The 16,389-nt window shown below is 43.8% G+C and overlaps 1 pseudogene; it reads right to left on the bottom strand.

Moving 5' to 3' along the window:
* Positions 1 to 6,612: 6,612 nt before the first annotated feature.
* LOC144108639 (procathepsin L-like) overlaps positions 6,613 to 16,389 on the bottom strand; it is a 92,090-nt pseudogene continuing 82,313 nt past the window's right edge.

Below are 16,389 nucleotides of genomic sequence, written 5' to 3'. Positions count from 1 at the left end.
TTCTTTTTCTGTGCAGATATAGCACAAAGGTCAGAAGGCATAACGAATGTGTACATCTTGGGGGCCGTTGTACTGTTAGGTATCAGAAAAGGCGTGGCGTCTATGCTATCTTATCCAGGTCTCGCTCACGGGCGATACGCACAATCGTCGACGACTCTGTTTTCCTAGCAAGAATGTTGCCGTTCTGTGTCCAAACAAATTTCCACTTCTGCTCCTTCTTCCGCGCTACTGCCATACCCAGCAATTTCTTGAGCAGGGGACACAAGTGCTCATTAACATACACAGTATCCGAACCATTGTAACCGAGGTCTTTAGCTACGGCCTTTGTCTTTTTAGCTTTTACCAGCACAGTGTCGCGCTTTCCTCGCGTTTTGAACTGGACAACCACATTCGAGCTAGCCTTATTCTTTGTTTGAACACGGTGGCAAATATCAACATCACTCTCCAGTATTGGCTGTTCAATCATTTCGCCAATTTTTTGCAACATGTCTGGTAGGCTTTAATTTTCTTGTGCTGGAAGTCCCTTTATCTCAAGGTTTTTATTTCGGGAATACTGTTCCAGACCAATGAGTCGTTGCTCTAGGTCAGAACATCGCCTCTTCAGTTCCTCACATTCAGCTGACATTGCAGCATTTTCAGATTTCAATGTCTTATTTTCCACTTTCAATGATGAAACGCTAGCGAACATATCATCAAAACCTTTGCTGCAGTGTTCAACACTTTTAGTTAGTTCTCTTGAGTCGTTGCGCATGTCACGTTCTAGTGAATTCCGCATAGCTGTCATTTCTTTCCTAAATTCTTTCCTCAACTCGTCTCGAAGTTTTTCAATTTCAGTAGGCATGGCAAAAAAAAGGCACTAGGTAACTGGCACAAGTAGTGGCACAAAAAAAAAACACAGTGCGGCGTCAAAGTGGCAGCAGTGACGGCAAAAAACAAAACAAGAATGCGTAACAAGAATGCGATAAAACTAACCTGCAAGTAGACAGGGTGAGACGTAAGCAAGGATGCGATGCGTTCACAGTGCCGTCACTGCTGCCAAGGAGAGGGGCCGAGCGGGGAGGGCCTTTTTATACAGCCAAGAAGCCGGTAGAGGCGCTGGTGAAGGAGTCCAGGGCGCAGGCGCAGATTGGGGGCGTAGTCGGTATCTGGTGCAGTCTGCTTTGTCAGCTCTAGGCTTTGTCAGCTCTAGGCAACTAGGCTTCGAGGCAGCTGCACGGGCGTCGGTAGAGGTGGTAGGCAAAGATACAGATGTGCTGCAAGTAGACAGGGTGAGCCGTAAGCAAGGATGCAATGCGTTCACAGTTCCGTCACTGCTGCCCCGTTCGGGTCAGGACGAAAATGCCGTCTATAGGAAGCTGGGGCCAAAATAGTGTGTTGCCTCCGCCGAGGGGCCTTAAAGGTTCAAACGCTCGGCATTAGCTCAATTACCAGGTGTCCCATTCCTCGTACATGGCGATGCCACGCACGGCTAAGCGCGGGTGCCCGGGTCCATGGTGATGCACTATCCACCATCATCCCCCTGTGGGAATGTCCCTGCGGATTCTCAAGAGCCCGTGGTGTCGCCACTCACGAACACCTGCACGCGCAGCCCCCCCCCCCCTCTTGCGGAGACATTGAGCACATGGTTGGACCTGGCATGGCACCTGGTTCTCGAAGCCGTCATCTGATATATCATCACTAGGTGTGAGGTAGAGAGGCTATGCTATCGCCCTGAGGTGTTCTCGGCTGCGTCGCAAAACACGACCATCTTCAGTGGCAACCTGGTATGACCTCGGTTGGTGAGTGTCATTAAGAGCCCTAGCTTTTGGTGACCAACAGTCTCGTACTCTTACAACCTGGCCTTTTTGGAGCCGAGGAAGGCAACTTCTTGCGGATCCGTACTTTTTGTTTTCTTACCGACTTGCTTGAAACTTCGTTGAAGTGTGGGAGTGGTCTTCGAAGTCTCCGCCCCTTAAGTAACTCTCCAGGGGACTGGCCGTCCTCTAGCACACTGCTCCTGTAACTGAGCAATCCAAGCCAGAAATCAACATACATCTCAATCGTCTTTTAAAAAATTCTCTTTACCATCTGGAGGCCTTTCTCTGCGAGGCCATTTGAGCGAGGAAACCGCATACTAGAGTTGATGTGTTTGAAATTATATTTCTTCGCGAACAGTGCAAACTCATGACTCCCAAACTATACTCAACTGTCTGTGCAGACTTCAACTGGCAATGCATACCTTGCAAACACTGCGCACAGTTTTCTGACAACTGTGGCCGTCGTGGCGTCCTGTAAAAGTTCTACTTCTGGAAACTTGGATAACGCATCAAACACACAAAGGTACGATTTTCCAGCGGACAGAAAAATATCTACACCGACTCGGTATCATGCGTGTCCTGGCACTACGCGATCCATGAGCTTCTTACTTTTTTGCCGATATGCGTACTTCTGACAAACTGCGCATCGCTTAATGAAGGCTCCAATGTGCACATTAAGGTCAGGCCAACACAGCAAATTACGAGCTCGAGATTTACATTTATTTATTCCAAGGCGGCCTTGGGGAATTCTTCGAAGTAGCTCCTGGCGCATGCTTGACGATATTGTGGCCTTGCATTCCTTAAGCAAAACACCTCTGACAACGAATCGTTCTCTTTCAAATGGCTTTACGTTCCAAGGACTTGACGATTGCTTTACAAGCAGTGGACGACTCGTCTCAAGTAGTCGTCATTATTCGTTTCTTCCGCCAAACGCTTCAAAGTTGCTTCGCTGACAAGTGATGAAAGAACACTTACAGCGGGAACTTCGACGTCATCGTAGGTGTTGCTGGCGTCTGGGTTTTCGACGGACGCTGGAAACAGCATGTCAGCGACAACCAAGCATTTTCCAGGAAAAAATTGCAGCTTGTAGCGGTATCTGAGCAAACGAAGAAAAAATAGCTGCAATCTGGCCTGAATCTCTCCAACCGGCTTTTCCGAGATAGCGATTAGGGGTCGATGGTCTCTCTCTAGGAGAACACTGCATCCATATACAACATGATTGAACTTCTCGCTCCCGAAGACGACAGCCATAGCTTCTTTTTCTTTCTCCCAGTATCTTCGCTGAGCTTTGGTTAGGACTGGCCAGGCATAAGCAATGGGTTTTCAACATCCCTCGTGACGTTGCAAAGAGCGGCGCCTATTCCAATTTATGTAGAAACGGATATAATCTTCGTAATTGTTTTAGATTCGAAGATCGCCAGTACAGGATCTTTGCTCAGACTGTCTCAAATCACTTCCTATTCTTTAGCGTGGTTTTCAGTCCATTCAAAGACGCGATATTTTTTGATCAAGACTCCAAGAAGTCGTGTTCGGTCTGTAAGTGTAGGTAACAATTTCGCAAAATAGTTAACAAGGCCGAGCATACGCTGCACTGCTTGCTTCTCAGCCGGCGGTGGCACACTCAGCAACAAGCTTACCAGGCTGGGGTTTGGGCGTAGGCCGTCTTCTGCAATAACGTCGCCAATAAAAAGAACCTTGCGCACGCCAATGCTTCATTTCTGTGCATTAAATGTTATGCCAGCTTTCTGTGCTGCTTGCAGTACCTCTCGGAGACTCTCATCATGCTCTTGTCTTGTGGCCCCCACACGATCACATCATCAACGTACACTCTTAATCCTAGCAGCGTCTCGATTATTTCATTAAGAGTCTTTTGAAACACTTCAGGGACGGATGCTACGCCGAAGGGCAGCTTCAGGAATCGGCAGTGACCTCGTGCATATTTTTGATGTTTCATCATGCAGCGGAGTGTGGTGTAACCCCGAATTCTCGTCGAGACGCGCGATGAAACGTGCTCCAGCTAGTTCCAATTCAATGTGTTCTCGACGTGGCATCTCGTAATGCTAGCGCTTTAGACGGTCGTTAATTTTCCTCGGGTCCATGCATAATCGTAGTTCACCGTCCTTTTTTCTAACAACCAACAGAGGACTCACCCAGTCCGTCGGCTGATTTTGCTTGGCTCTAATTCCGGCTTTACACTTGCGGTCAATTTCTTAGCGCAGAGGCTCCCGCAAGGAAAGGGGCACACGGCGGGGAGGTCTGGACGACTGGCACACCGTCATCGCGAGGAACCATACGGTATGGCCTCTGAATATATCCAGTCCCAGAAAAAAGTTGTCGAAATTGTTGAGCCACTTCCTCGCTGCTGCTCATACCCACGTCGCTTACGGTGCGTGCGAAACGTTCAAGCATTTCGCCCGTTTGCAGTCTAAATATGGCCTGTCGGTCCTTCTTCACGACGAACAAATTGATCTCTGCCTCCTCCTTTCCGAGAGTCACCTTGGTAGTCATGACGCTGAGGTGTTTGATGACCCCTCCGTTTCAAGCCCGTAGGATACAGTTTCTGGTATTCAAAGGTATCCGCGGCTGTAGCTTCTTGTAGACGGAAAATGGTAGCAGGTTGACATGCAATCCTTTGTCGACTTTGAAGGCTAGCGTCGCGTCCGCTGCTGTTGCTCGGACTACCCAGTCACGGTCTGGCGCTCTTCCAATGCTTTTGACACATACACCAAGAATTTCAAATTCCGCTTCGCAGTCTTCGCTGCTCCTGACTTCCTTTACTTGCTTATTCAAGTTGAAACGTGCAGCGAAATAGTTCTGCCCTTGGCATTTCTTGCAAATCTTGCCCAATGCAGGCCAACTTTGCGTACCATGCGTACGTCTACACCTGCGGCACTTGATCGCCTCAGGTTGCTCATCACGCTACTGCTGCTGCTTTTTGACGGCATCAATCTGTCTGTGCTCTCGACTCCAGATTTTGCTTTGCACGGCTGTCATTTCCGCAGCCCTGCAGAAGTCTTCCTCTTAAGCCAAGCTAAACTTGTTCTCCTGCAGCATTTTTTGTTACTTAATTGTTCCAAAAACGATTTGGTCACGTATGAACGGCACTGCCATAGCGCCAAAGCTGGAGGAGCGAGACACCTTCGTGGGTTCTTTGACAAACTGTTGTGCTGTCTCACATTGCGCATGAACGCGTTGCCGAAACCGGTAGCGTTCATGCGCTTCTTTCAGGTGATCTGCGCAGTAGCTATCGAACTTGGTGATGACAGTTGCATAACTTTCCCGGCTCTCGTCGACACCAAAGGTGAAGTTCTAAATTCCCAATGCGTCGTCACCTGCAAAAATTAGCAGTAAAGCTATCTTCGCAGCGTCCTGACAAGGTTTTTCATCAGGCTCGTAAGCAACCAAGAAGAGTTCAAAGTTTTGCTTGAAAAGTTGCCACTGCTTACTGATTTCGCCGGTGAAGTGGAGCGACTCCGGTGGGTTCACAAGTTACATGCTGATTCTTTACCACGAACACTGTGGCAGTGACTTGGGAGCCCTTCTGACACCATGTAACGTTAGTTGTGTCGGCAGAGTGACAGTTGGGTCCCGTTCCGCACAAGAACGCCGACGTGGCGCTTATTCGTGCTCGTTTTATACCCGCAAGGGGAAAGGGCACACAAGTTCAGAGCATGCGCAACGCAGACCGACAACCCGAGCACGCGTCGAACTCGACTTACATGATACAAATATCTTTAGAATGTGCAGTGCAGCCTCGGTGGTTCTAGCATTCGCGTTGTGTTGAACGTGCGTTTAGCGTAGTGTGTAAATGCAGCAAACACATTCTGCTTGGCTCCCTGTGATGTGTTATGCTGTTTTGTGCTCCCTTGGAGCTGAAAAAACGATGAACCGAGGACTGTGTAACATGTTTAGATATACAGTGAAGTAACCCCTTAACGAATTTGAAGGGAAGCAAGTCTGCGTGAATATGACATGAACAAGAGTCCAAGGATCTGATAAGACTTCACGGGTTCAGATTAACAGCTATTTTGGCAACAATTGCTACTCAATGCCCGTGGGGCTGTATTTGTTATAGGGCCTCTTCTTGTAATAATCAATCAGACTTAACTTTCCTCGACATAAACAAACAAGCAGGCAAGAACTTTCAGTAAAGAACTTCAGGGGACTGAGGGAAGGTTCGACTAAGGTGATCTTAGCTCAACTGAGATGAGCATAGTGCAGCCTAATTTAATGAATGCAAGCAAGTCCAACTTTAAGTAGGTATGTTAGGGGCTGTAGGCGCTTTGGATGACTCGGTGGCAAAAGTTACGTTTCTAGAGGGTGCTCACAAAGCTTGACAGACGGGTTTGGGGCTAAACCCTCGAAGCTGCCTTCCTTGCTTCAGTTCTAAAATATTATAAGCAATTCGTCTATTGCGCACTTGGTGGCACTGCGCTTACGTTCATATACGTATCCAAGTTATTGCCTTCAGTGTTGTGTGAAAATTAACGTTTACTCGAAGAAGCAGTTGGTGTTGAGTCAACGCTTCGCTTCTCTCTTTTTTGTGCCACGCTTTGACGTTCACGTTCAGAGTAGAGCACCATAACTCACCTCAACAGAAGGAAGCACATGATGAACCTCACATTAAGGGGTTTGCCTTTCCGTGAAGAGTGTGATTATTGCTTTCTTTGCATATGTGACTAGCTGCTTATTTGAAGCAGTTTCTAGCGGCATTCATCAGCTTTCAGTGAAGCCAGCGTGAAATCAAAGACGAGAGCATTGTTTCCAAGCAAATTTCTGTGCCATTTATTCGCTGCTTGTCTTCGGTGGTTCGTCGCTAAACAACGGGGTACAATGGATACGAAGCAATGCCGCACATGTTATTCTTGTCGCGGGCCAGCATCGCATAACCGTTGTTTCCCCAGTTGGGTCCCCAGCTGCAAGCCAGAAATAACGGCAGTTAGGCACCACAAGAAACAATCCCATGCATTTCAAGACGAGGCAAATGCACAATTTTCCTTTATTTCGTGATTCCATGCAGGAGAAATGAGGCTGACTAAGAGGAAAACTTTTCAGTGGTTAAACCTCGAGCCATGACCCCACGGACCGCAAGCCATGGAGGCAGTCTCCCGGCTGGCGATTGCAAGAACGAAATCGCTTGTTCTTCTTTTGGGAGAGGCATAATAGTAGCTGGAGCGGTGACGTCAATAATTACACTTTCCAACTTTAAAATGCTTCAACAAGGATGACTTTCGTGCTCTCATGTTTTATTAATCCAAAACGAGCCAGAGGCTACTCGACTACAATGGCAACTTCATTCAAATTCATGCCTTTTAGGTGTTTTTGTGTACAGTAAACTTCCCGCTGTCAGGTGTGAGGGCACATTAAGCAGAAGCTTCTGACGCTGCCTAAAAGATGACAAAAACATTACCTGTGTGAGGTTCCCAGCGCGGTCTGGGCCCTGCACACAGGGGCAATACTATTGCGCTAGATGAGCGCGCTTCTCTCAGACCGCACGGCAGGCCCCACACCTGTTCCAACTATTCAACTATTACCTAGGCTTAAATAGGCTTCAAACGAATTCTATATCAATCGCGAGGTGAAATGCGCGCCTTTTAGAGAAAACTTACAAGGTTTCCCCATGTCTCCAGGGTGCAGAAGCCACCATGAGAGGCCATTTCATGAGATCAAGCCTGGGCACCTTCACTGGCCACTAATATAACGGGTACGCAAAACGCGGACGACATTAACGCCAATAGCTATTAGCCCGTTCTACGCCAACAACTGTGAAGATAAGCGGCAGTCCCAGAGTCTGCTTGCTGCGGGAACTGCAGCCCTTTGAAATGCTGTTTGCGGATCGCAGGCGTGCATAAATAATAAGAAAATACCGTACCGGAAAAAATGTATCTGATGAGTTGTCATATGAAACGAAACAGCTGGATAATGCAGAAGGAAAGGTGGTGAAGTTTGGAATGTATGAAAAGCTACAAAATGTAACGAATATTCAGAGATTTCTTGATATTGTGGGGATAAAAGAATAACGACCCATTCTCTTCCCAGTATCTCTGGTTGTCGGGATAAGAGGCTGTCCATTCTTTACAGCTAGGTTATGTCATTTAATCTCAGGAAAGAAACATCTATATAAGGTGTACAGGGCAAACCGTTTGCAACGAACGCGTTATCTCCGTTCTCCGAACACCACTCCCGACATCTAGGAATAGCGTGGGGTTCGAGACAAACAGGGCGTGGGCAGGCACGACCACAGTGACGGAATGACCGCATCAGTTCTCTCTTCGATGGTATCCCCAGTTAGCACATCTCTTTGGCCGCTAGAAATGCTGGCTGCAATGTGGGTCGTGAAAGAAGAGCGGACCAGCAGAGAGCGCCACTCCAGAGCTTTTTTGTGGCGCCAAAAATATCTGTCACTCCCAGAACGACATTTTATTGCGTCATATCTGCCGATCCAGTTAACGAGTCCGGCTAAGGATCCGTCTAATGAAAGCTCTGTAAAAACATGCTTTCGCAGAATATTTCATGCTTAGCAATGCTAAACCGCCAACATTTTTTTATTTATTACAGCGTGGCTCCCGCGTAAACCTATGAAGGGTGCCAGTCAACGCGTTCCCTTTCATGTAAAACCAAGGGAGGGTTTAGTCTGCAAATAAAGCTAGATTAGCGGAAATAAACATAAGGACATGAAAGGATCGGTAAGCCCGCCCCGGTAGTTCAGTGGTTAGACGCGCCCGGCTACTGAGCCAGAGTTTCGGGCTCAATCCCGATCGCGGTGGGCGTGCTTCAATAGAGGCGGAGCACAAAAGTTGCCCGTGTGCTTTGCGATGTCAGCACACTGTAAAGGAACCCAGGTGGTCTAAAATATTCCAGAGGGCTCCACTACAGCATCCCTCATAGCCCAAGTCCAATTTTTTTCCTTGTACGAAGTTTCTATGGAACCTGTATAGCTTTCACTTGCTGACCTAATTCGGTGGATGCTAAAGACTAATTACTCCTTCAGCACAAACTAACTTCACATTGAGGGATTTCACTTGGGAGGGATTTCATTGAGGGATTTCCGGCAAGCTAAGTTCATAGAGCGACTGCTCTGGTGAGGCGCAGGTCCCGGGTTTGAACCGCGGACCAGGACAATTTTCTTCAACTAAAAAGTTTTCGACAAAGCTACATAGTTCTCTTTTGTAGCCGTATGGCTGCGCTTGTTTTGATGCAAATGAGTAATTGCTCTGTACAAATAGAGGCCACTTTTTGAGATTTTCCTAAAAATTGTACAGACAACATTAAGTAACAAAATATTTTGCCTTGAGCCAGAGATTTGTCCCCGTAGCCTAATAACGTCTTTTTGAGCGGATAAAAAGAAATGACAGGATTGCACATACGTTTGCTTAAGAGTCAAAATGTGAAAGTCTTTTCCTCTCCTCTCTTTCCCCTACATTTTTCATTTTTAAATCTTATCAGTTCTTAATATTGGCAATATTCTTCTTTTTATTTCCCTGTGTTTTTATTATTTAGTGATCATGTTTTAATTTCTTTCTATTTATTTTTTTGTTTTATTCTACTTTTTATTTGTTTTGTTTCATTCTGTTTTTTACTAAGTAAGCCCTCTCACGCATTCACATCGTTTTTCATCGAATCAGTGACACGAAGCCTTCTTCAAACACAGCATTTATTTTCATTAATTCAATTTAATTAAATGATCACGATTCATCAACCAAACTGTTTCCATTTTCAGATCTGCTCGCGCACTACCTATTAGAATCGAACTTTCGCACATTTATCTCCGGAGAACGACAGAATCGTGAGGACAAAATTTGCGGACGCTTTTTGATGACACTACATAACCATATAATGCTTTCGCGTAAATGAAAAAATTGTTCTTCAACTCAGAGTAGAGACTACAGCAGGTCAGACGTCATGGCATTAATAGTGTACATGGGCATGTACCTCGATACTGTAAGTCATGATCCTAAAGTTCATGGCAACATTTTCGTGCAACTGCAGAGTTTTTCACTGAACGTCACCTTCCCAGAACGAAAATCTGCGATCATTGCACAAACCCTTGGTTTAGTAAAGATATTACGCAGGCGAAAAGAAAAAATTAAGCGTCTGAGAAAGCGGCACAAAGCTTCTACACTACTGTTTAATGAATCGAGTTGTCTTTACTAGAAAAAGTAAAATTTGAAAGAAACAATTTGTTCAGCAAATATTAAAATAGCTTAATACTGCTGACGTCCTTCAATTTTGGCGTGAAATAATTTAATTTATTTCAAGACTTCGTTTCGTGTAGCTGCCACATATGCGTGGTAGAGATGACAGAAGCGAAATCACTGATATATTTATTTGCTGTTTTGAGGCAGTATTTCTTTAAAAGGAAAAATATGACTATCAGGGTTGCCCTACGGTCCTAGAAAAAGTCCAATTTATTACTGGCGACGGCGCCACCGCCATGTTACTTATTTTGAGCACTATAAGTCTACAGGACTTCGTGACTTCAATCAATCAATCAATCAATCAATCAATCAATCAATCAATCAATCCATCCATCAATCAATCGATCATTTTATTCAGACATGAACTTGTATGCACAGTACATGCCCACGAGATGAGACAAAAGGAAGAAGCTGCTGGCATTCTTCCTGACGAGGCCTCACCCCGGGTCACACATCAAAGGCAGAAGGGTGGTTACATTCATTAAAACTCAACAAGCTCTTTAGTTCAATTTTCACAGTAGTTGAAAGTTAATGAAGGCACATAGGATAACAAAGAGAAAAGAAAAAGACCAGTAACGCTACAGTTCGCAACACAATAGAAAATATGACAGGAGTGAGGCTATCACTGAAAACACTACATAGCACAAGTATTTGATGGGTCAGTCGTACGCATAAAAAGCATCTTCATTTTCTTTTTGAAATGACAAGTGGTTTTACAAGTTACAGCTTCGTCAATTATGGAAGGATACACATTGCAAACTGCAGAAACACATTTCCATGTCGTTATGCAGAGCGGCTTTCTGACCGATACGTTCGACTTGTCAATACATACAAGATGCAAACCCTGCAGTTGGCACAGCGCTTGTGTTACACCAATCCATAAAAAGACTGACCAACTCTCTGTAAATAATTATCGTCATGTTTCAACCACACGAGCTTATTGCAGACCACTGAACAACGCAATTGTGTGTTACATTCAAGATTATTTAGCACATAGTAAACTGGCTTGTCCTATGAGCTTCGCTTGAGAAAAGCCGTGTCTGCGGTGATACAGCTAGTTTCAACTGTGCGTGAGTTACCCACTTGCTCTGTTTCGTCAGGCAGACATCCTGTTTTTAGACTTTTGGAAGTGCTCTGACAATGTGCCTCACGTTATATTGCTGCGTAAATTAGACCGCATTTAGCTGCTTTTTTCAATTGTTCGATGGCAGGGCCAGTCGATACCTTTGAAATAGAGGCCAATTTGTGAAGATCAAAATTTTTTAACCAGGTGTGCTGGCTGCTTCGACCGTTCCACGAGGTAGGATATTAGGTCATTTTTGTCTCATCTATCTTATCGAGTCAGTAGAGGTTATCTCCGGTGATTTAGTTGTATATATTGACCTGTTTGCTAAGTATTTTGTTGTATTCAAGGGTATATCGCATGCTAACGTTACAACAAAACGGTATTCTTGCAGTGGAACAATGATGCAGTCGCTAGAGCATGCTACTGAACACAGAGAAAACGGCACTTATGCGGGTTACTAGAACGAATTCTGCGCGTTCACATGTTCACTTCACAAAAGCCCTATCTAAGAAGTTTATAAATTTCAATACCTTGGCATTACCCAAATTAAAAAGTTCACTTCGTCGGAGCACAAATCTGACATTTGTGCAAGCACCCTTAGAAAACTGCGGTCTTCAAAAAAAAAACACTTAAAGGTGCACAAAGAGAAGATTCTAGAATACACCAATGAATACATAATGCTAAAAGTTAAAACAAGGCTATCCCTTCTTCCTATTACTATTGTTCGTTGTTATTTGTTTCTGTTGTTATTATGCACAGTAAAGTGCCTGATTAGCTCATCAGCAGCTATAATCTGCATCATCACTGCGATGACAGAGTGGACGCCGCATGACGAATGGACACATTAATAATTGCGGAGGGGCAGAGCTGCAGCTTTTTTGAAATACCTGGTTCGTTGGCGCTGCTCTACTTACAATTGAAGAGCGAGCATATCATTTACTAAATCTTACGGCCACTCCCGCAACAGAATCAGGCTCAAAGGCTCCTGGCCTAACCATATTTTGTTAGCTATACCATTCTTCAATATTGCACAAATAGCAAATTCCAAAACAATATTTCTTCCAAAATGGCGTCGAACATCCCCTCGAACTTTTTCTCCTGTTATGCAAGTCGTTTTCCTTGAGCCATTTGCGCCTGCTCCGTTTCTGTCAATAATAATATTCCTTGACAGTCAGCGCTCGTCCATGTTGTCTTCTACTTTTGTCTTTTCTCCGTTTCGCGCAGTTGCGAAATAAGCTACGTTTATGTTCTGTGAATGCAAAGACAGTCTCATCAAAATGGCATTCATATCCAATGAATATAATTCCCCAAAATTTCAGTACATGCCAGCTGTCTTGAATAAGGTAATATTGTTTCAACTGTAATATTTTATAGCCCGCGCTATAAAAGGCCAGTTAGATAAATAAGGCAAAACAAATATGAATGTTTGTGTCAGCTGCTCTTCACAGTTTGTCGCCTGAGTAGATGTCAATAAGATTTCAAGCAGGGGCGGTAGAGTAAGGATATTGCAGTAAGGACCGAACGATAGCAGGGCAGGAACCAGGGCTGTCATGCTTCGTTAATTTGTTGGACTGCTTTATTGCAGAAGAATGGTGGGTTGGGCGAGTTGGGCGTAGTTCATTTTGGCGGTAAATTCAACGCGACGGGGCGAAGGACACAGAAAGGGGACCAAACAAGCGCTGTCTCGTAACTAAGATTTATTAAGAAGGAACGCAAAAATATATACATACAGAAAAACAACAAAGGTGCGATAGGCACGTATTACAACGATAGCGAAGAGGGCAATATCATCTCCAAATAGCAAATTCGAATTCTGTTATTGAACATAACGACGCGGAAGAACGGAGCGCTAGCGAAAGTTGAAAGTTAAAGTGAAGGTTCAAGCCGCCAGTAGAACTGTCTGGCGGATTTTTATACTGGCTAGCGAATAAGTGGCATAGTTCAGTTTGTGTTACAAGCGCAAGTGACCAGAGCATATAACTATATACTCACCGCCCATCGCGGGGTAAGCATAGAGCGTGGTTATTGTAGCGATAGCTACATTTCGGTAGCATTTCGAGCCTTCAGAGTTGCGGCGCCGCCACCGCCACGTGGTCACGTTGTTGGTCATGTGACGAGCCACGTGGTGCAGAGCAGCTGCTGCTGCCGGCACCCCGGTGCGCCGGTGAAACCGAGTTGCAACAGCTTTGCGCATGCGTCGCGTCAAGTGGGACGAAGATGAAGAAGGACCGCCCAGCGAAACAGAGCAGCGTAAGACTGACTTTGCAATTCAACTGAGCAAGTTCCACTAGGCCAGATGTAGCTATCGCGTCACTTCAGGCTTAACCAGGGCTAAACCACCGCCAATTGTTGAATGCGATAGCACTTAGGTTGTCGTCTTGCACTAAGCACTCGGTTTTCCGTAATGATATTCTCCCATTTTTCAAGAGTGTCGTGACGACATCACCAGTGCCAAATTTGAAAATCTCAGGTCTAGAATGGTTGAGTCACTTCCTTATGATTATGGCATAGGATTATACTAATCTGACCACTCTTCCACCAGGAAGAAAATATTAATAGCCTCAACTTCACATTAATCACCAAGCAATACCATAGTTCACGTTAACCCGCCCACTAGTCCTGACATTTCCACCTTATTCCACCCACTATTCACCACTATTCCACCTCTATTCATTTTCTTGGGCGAGCCTGCTTCCTAAATTTGGGAGATTCTTTGAAATATTTAAAGGCGGGCCAGCTTTGAATTATAATCGCATTCTCTTCTTTAACATTGTTTTTACGAAGTTTCCTAGTCATTGGGGAGCTTACAGTTCACACCTTTGTCTTCTAGTGAGCGATAAATTTATTCGAGTCGTTATAGGGCACACTACCTGTTTTTTATGTGCCAGTACTTTTTTCCATTCTTGTCTCCATAGCCGACCACAAGGACGACGTGATTCAGATGTTCATCGGTGCTCCAGCATTATGGATCATCGACGATACCTGTGAAGTTAAGAGGTCATTAAAGCTAACGAATCTTTGTTTTGGTTTTATTGACAGTTTTAAGGGAATATAATTTTAAGAATTGTTTAATAGCCGAATACCTGTCTGTACGCGTTCTAGTCAAACTGAGGAAAGGGTTTTAGCAGAAGAAGAGCTGAAAATACCGCGGCTCTTGCAAAACTAAGTGTGATTCCCTTGTGTAGAGACATTTGCCAATCGCATGTAAAAATTTCATTGAAAATAGAAAATGATCACTAGCCCTCGACTACAACCTTATGTAAAAAGACTCAAGTGTCATGGAGAGAAAACTTCATATTTATTGCCATTTGCGTATATGCTGCGAAAATTATTATTGCGACGCTTAAGCCACCTTAAGAGTGCAATGCACTAGTGGTGTTCTCCGTATTCGTCACATACAATATTGGATGGAGCTAATGGACGCATATCCACACTGGATGTGTTCAGCAGAAAGCGGTAACCGAGGTCTCATCACCACTTTTCGTTTTAAATGAAATGTTTATATGTGATCAGCAATTGTCTCGGCAAAAGGGAATCATACCTTTTTTGCAACACACGTTACAGTTTTCTTGAAAAATATTGTATATACCCATAGGTGAAAAACTCGATTTTGCGATTTTACGAAATCGCTAATTTGCATTTCTGCAGAAAGTGAACTACAATTTTTTGAACCTGAAAATTTTCAGTAATTAAATGAAAACTCTTCGGTTGGGAGCAAAGAAAAATAATTTACTGTTCCTGTATTTTTGCAGCGAGTACACCGCAAACATTGCAGAAAAATTACGGCATTCCAATAACGGCAGTCTTTAGTACAATAATGAGACGAGAAGGAAAAAGAATATGAGATTGAAATTTTTTTTCAGTATTAATCCTCCTTTTTACTATCACCGCACAAAGTTTTTTCTCCTAGCAATGGCAGGTCACTTTTATTAGCTGTTGAAATCATCTATGATTAGAAAAATTCGATAAAAGACAAACACTGACGGAGATTTAAAAAACCACCCAGATTTTCTTCAAACCTTGCAGCACCTGGAAGCTCTCGTTCAAGAAATAAGTGTTCCATCACATTGTTTTAAATTATGCAAGTAAGCTTCTAACACAGACTACATTTGGTTCGGTTACCATTACTGAATATGGTACGTTAAAAAGAGCAACGGTCATGAATTCGACTTTTCATTATTTTACAAATGCTTTCAAAAGGACCCTAAAAAAAAATGCTGCCATAAACTTACATTAAGCCACGATGCATTACACATTATGGGAAAAAAATAAGGAGATACTATGTGCCACAAATATTCAGTGAACTTGGCGAATAGATTTCAATATCGAAACTAAACGTAAAATGACTAAATCTATAAGAAAATGGTGCTCATCGTTGCAGATAAATCACTGATGGCCTCTTGCATGCTGTATTCTACTTTTCTTGTTTTTCTTCACATTTTAGATTTATTTAGTTATGGCACATTTCAAGCTGTTATGATGTCCTTTGTTCATTTTTGGCTGCCTTTTTTAGGTGTATTTCTATATGCTCAATATGTATACATATTCTTTTTCTTCTTTGCATAATATGCATGTACTGGTGTGCCTAATGTCACTGCTTTATGTGTAATTGTTTTGTACACATTCGATGATTCACTTACACTGCTTGAACAACCAACAAGCACTCTGTGCTTAGGTTGGACAGGAAAACTCATGTGCTAAACAAATATGAATAAACATTGATTTGATTTGATTTGCATGAATTCATGTGGTTGCATTTTAGCTAGCACAATGGCAGAGCTCAGAAAGTACCTTGAAAGCCTGTTCTTGCTTGCAAGTGTTTTTAATGAGTCAAATTAAGATATTTGCTTCTTCAGGTGGCTCCTACATGGCTAGGGAATGGGATTCAAAATTTTGCCGTATTTAGAAATTATTTCATGACAATTTGCCTAGGAATCCGATTTAAAGCACTTACCTCAAATTTTCATCACGTTTACATCAACGATGGTTTGTATAGTTAAACATAAACTAAATGTGCCCGAAATGGTGCAATTGTGCTTTGTGTTTGTGGTGCACCGAAATGAGACAGAAAAGCCCCTTTATCCCAGGAACAAGGATCTTGTGCGCATATGCAAGGAAGCTAACATTATCTGCGCCTTCGGTAAGGACAATCTTTGAAGAAATGAGGTAACTTTTGCACAAAACAAACTTGAATTTCAAGTGAGCACGAAAACCAGACGCCAACTTCCGAGTCAAATTAGATAGCTAAATAGCTGAGACTTCCTTATTACCGTTAATATACCAATTAATGTCGGCCTCCGAATTACTCTCCATTAGTACACAGGATCTA

The sequence above is a fragment of the Amblyomma americanum genome, chromosome 10 (assembly GCF_052857255.1).
Source record: "Amblyomma americanum isolate KBUSLIRL-KWMA chromosome 10, ASM5285725v1, whole genome shotgun sequence".
NCBI classification, from domain to species: domain Eukaryota; kingdom Metazoa; phylum Arthropoda; class Arachnida; order Ixodida; family Ixodidae; genus Amblyomma; species Amblyomma americanum.
This window is presented reverse-complemented; position numbering and strand designations above follow the sequence as displayed.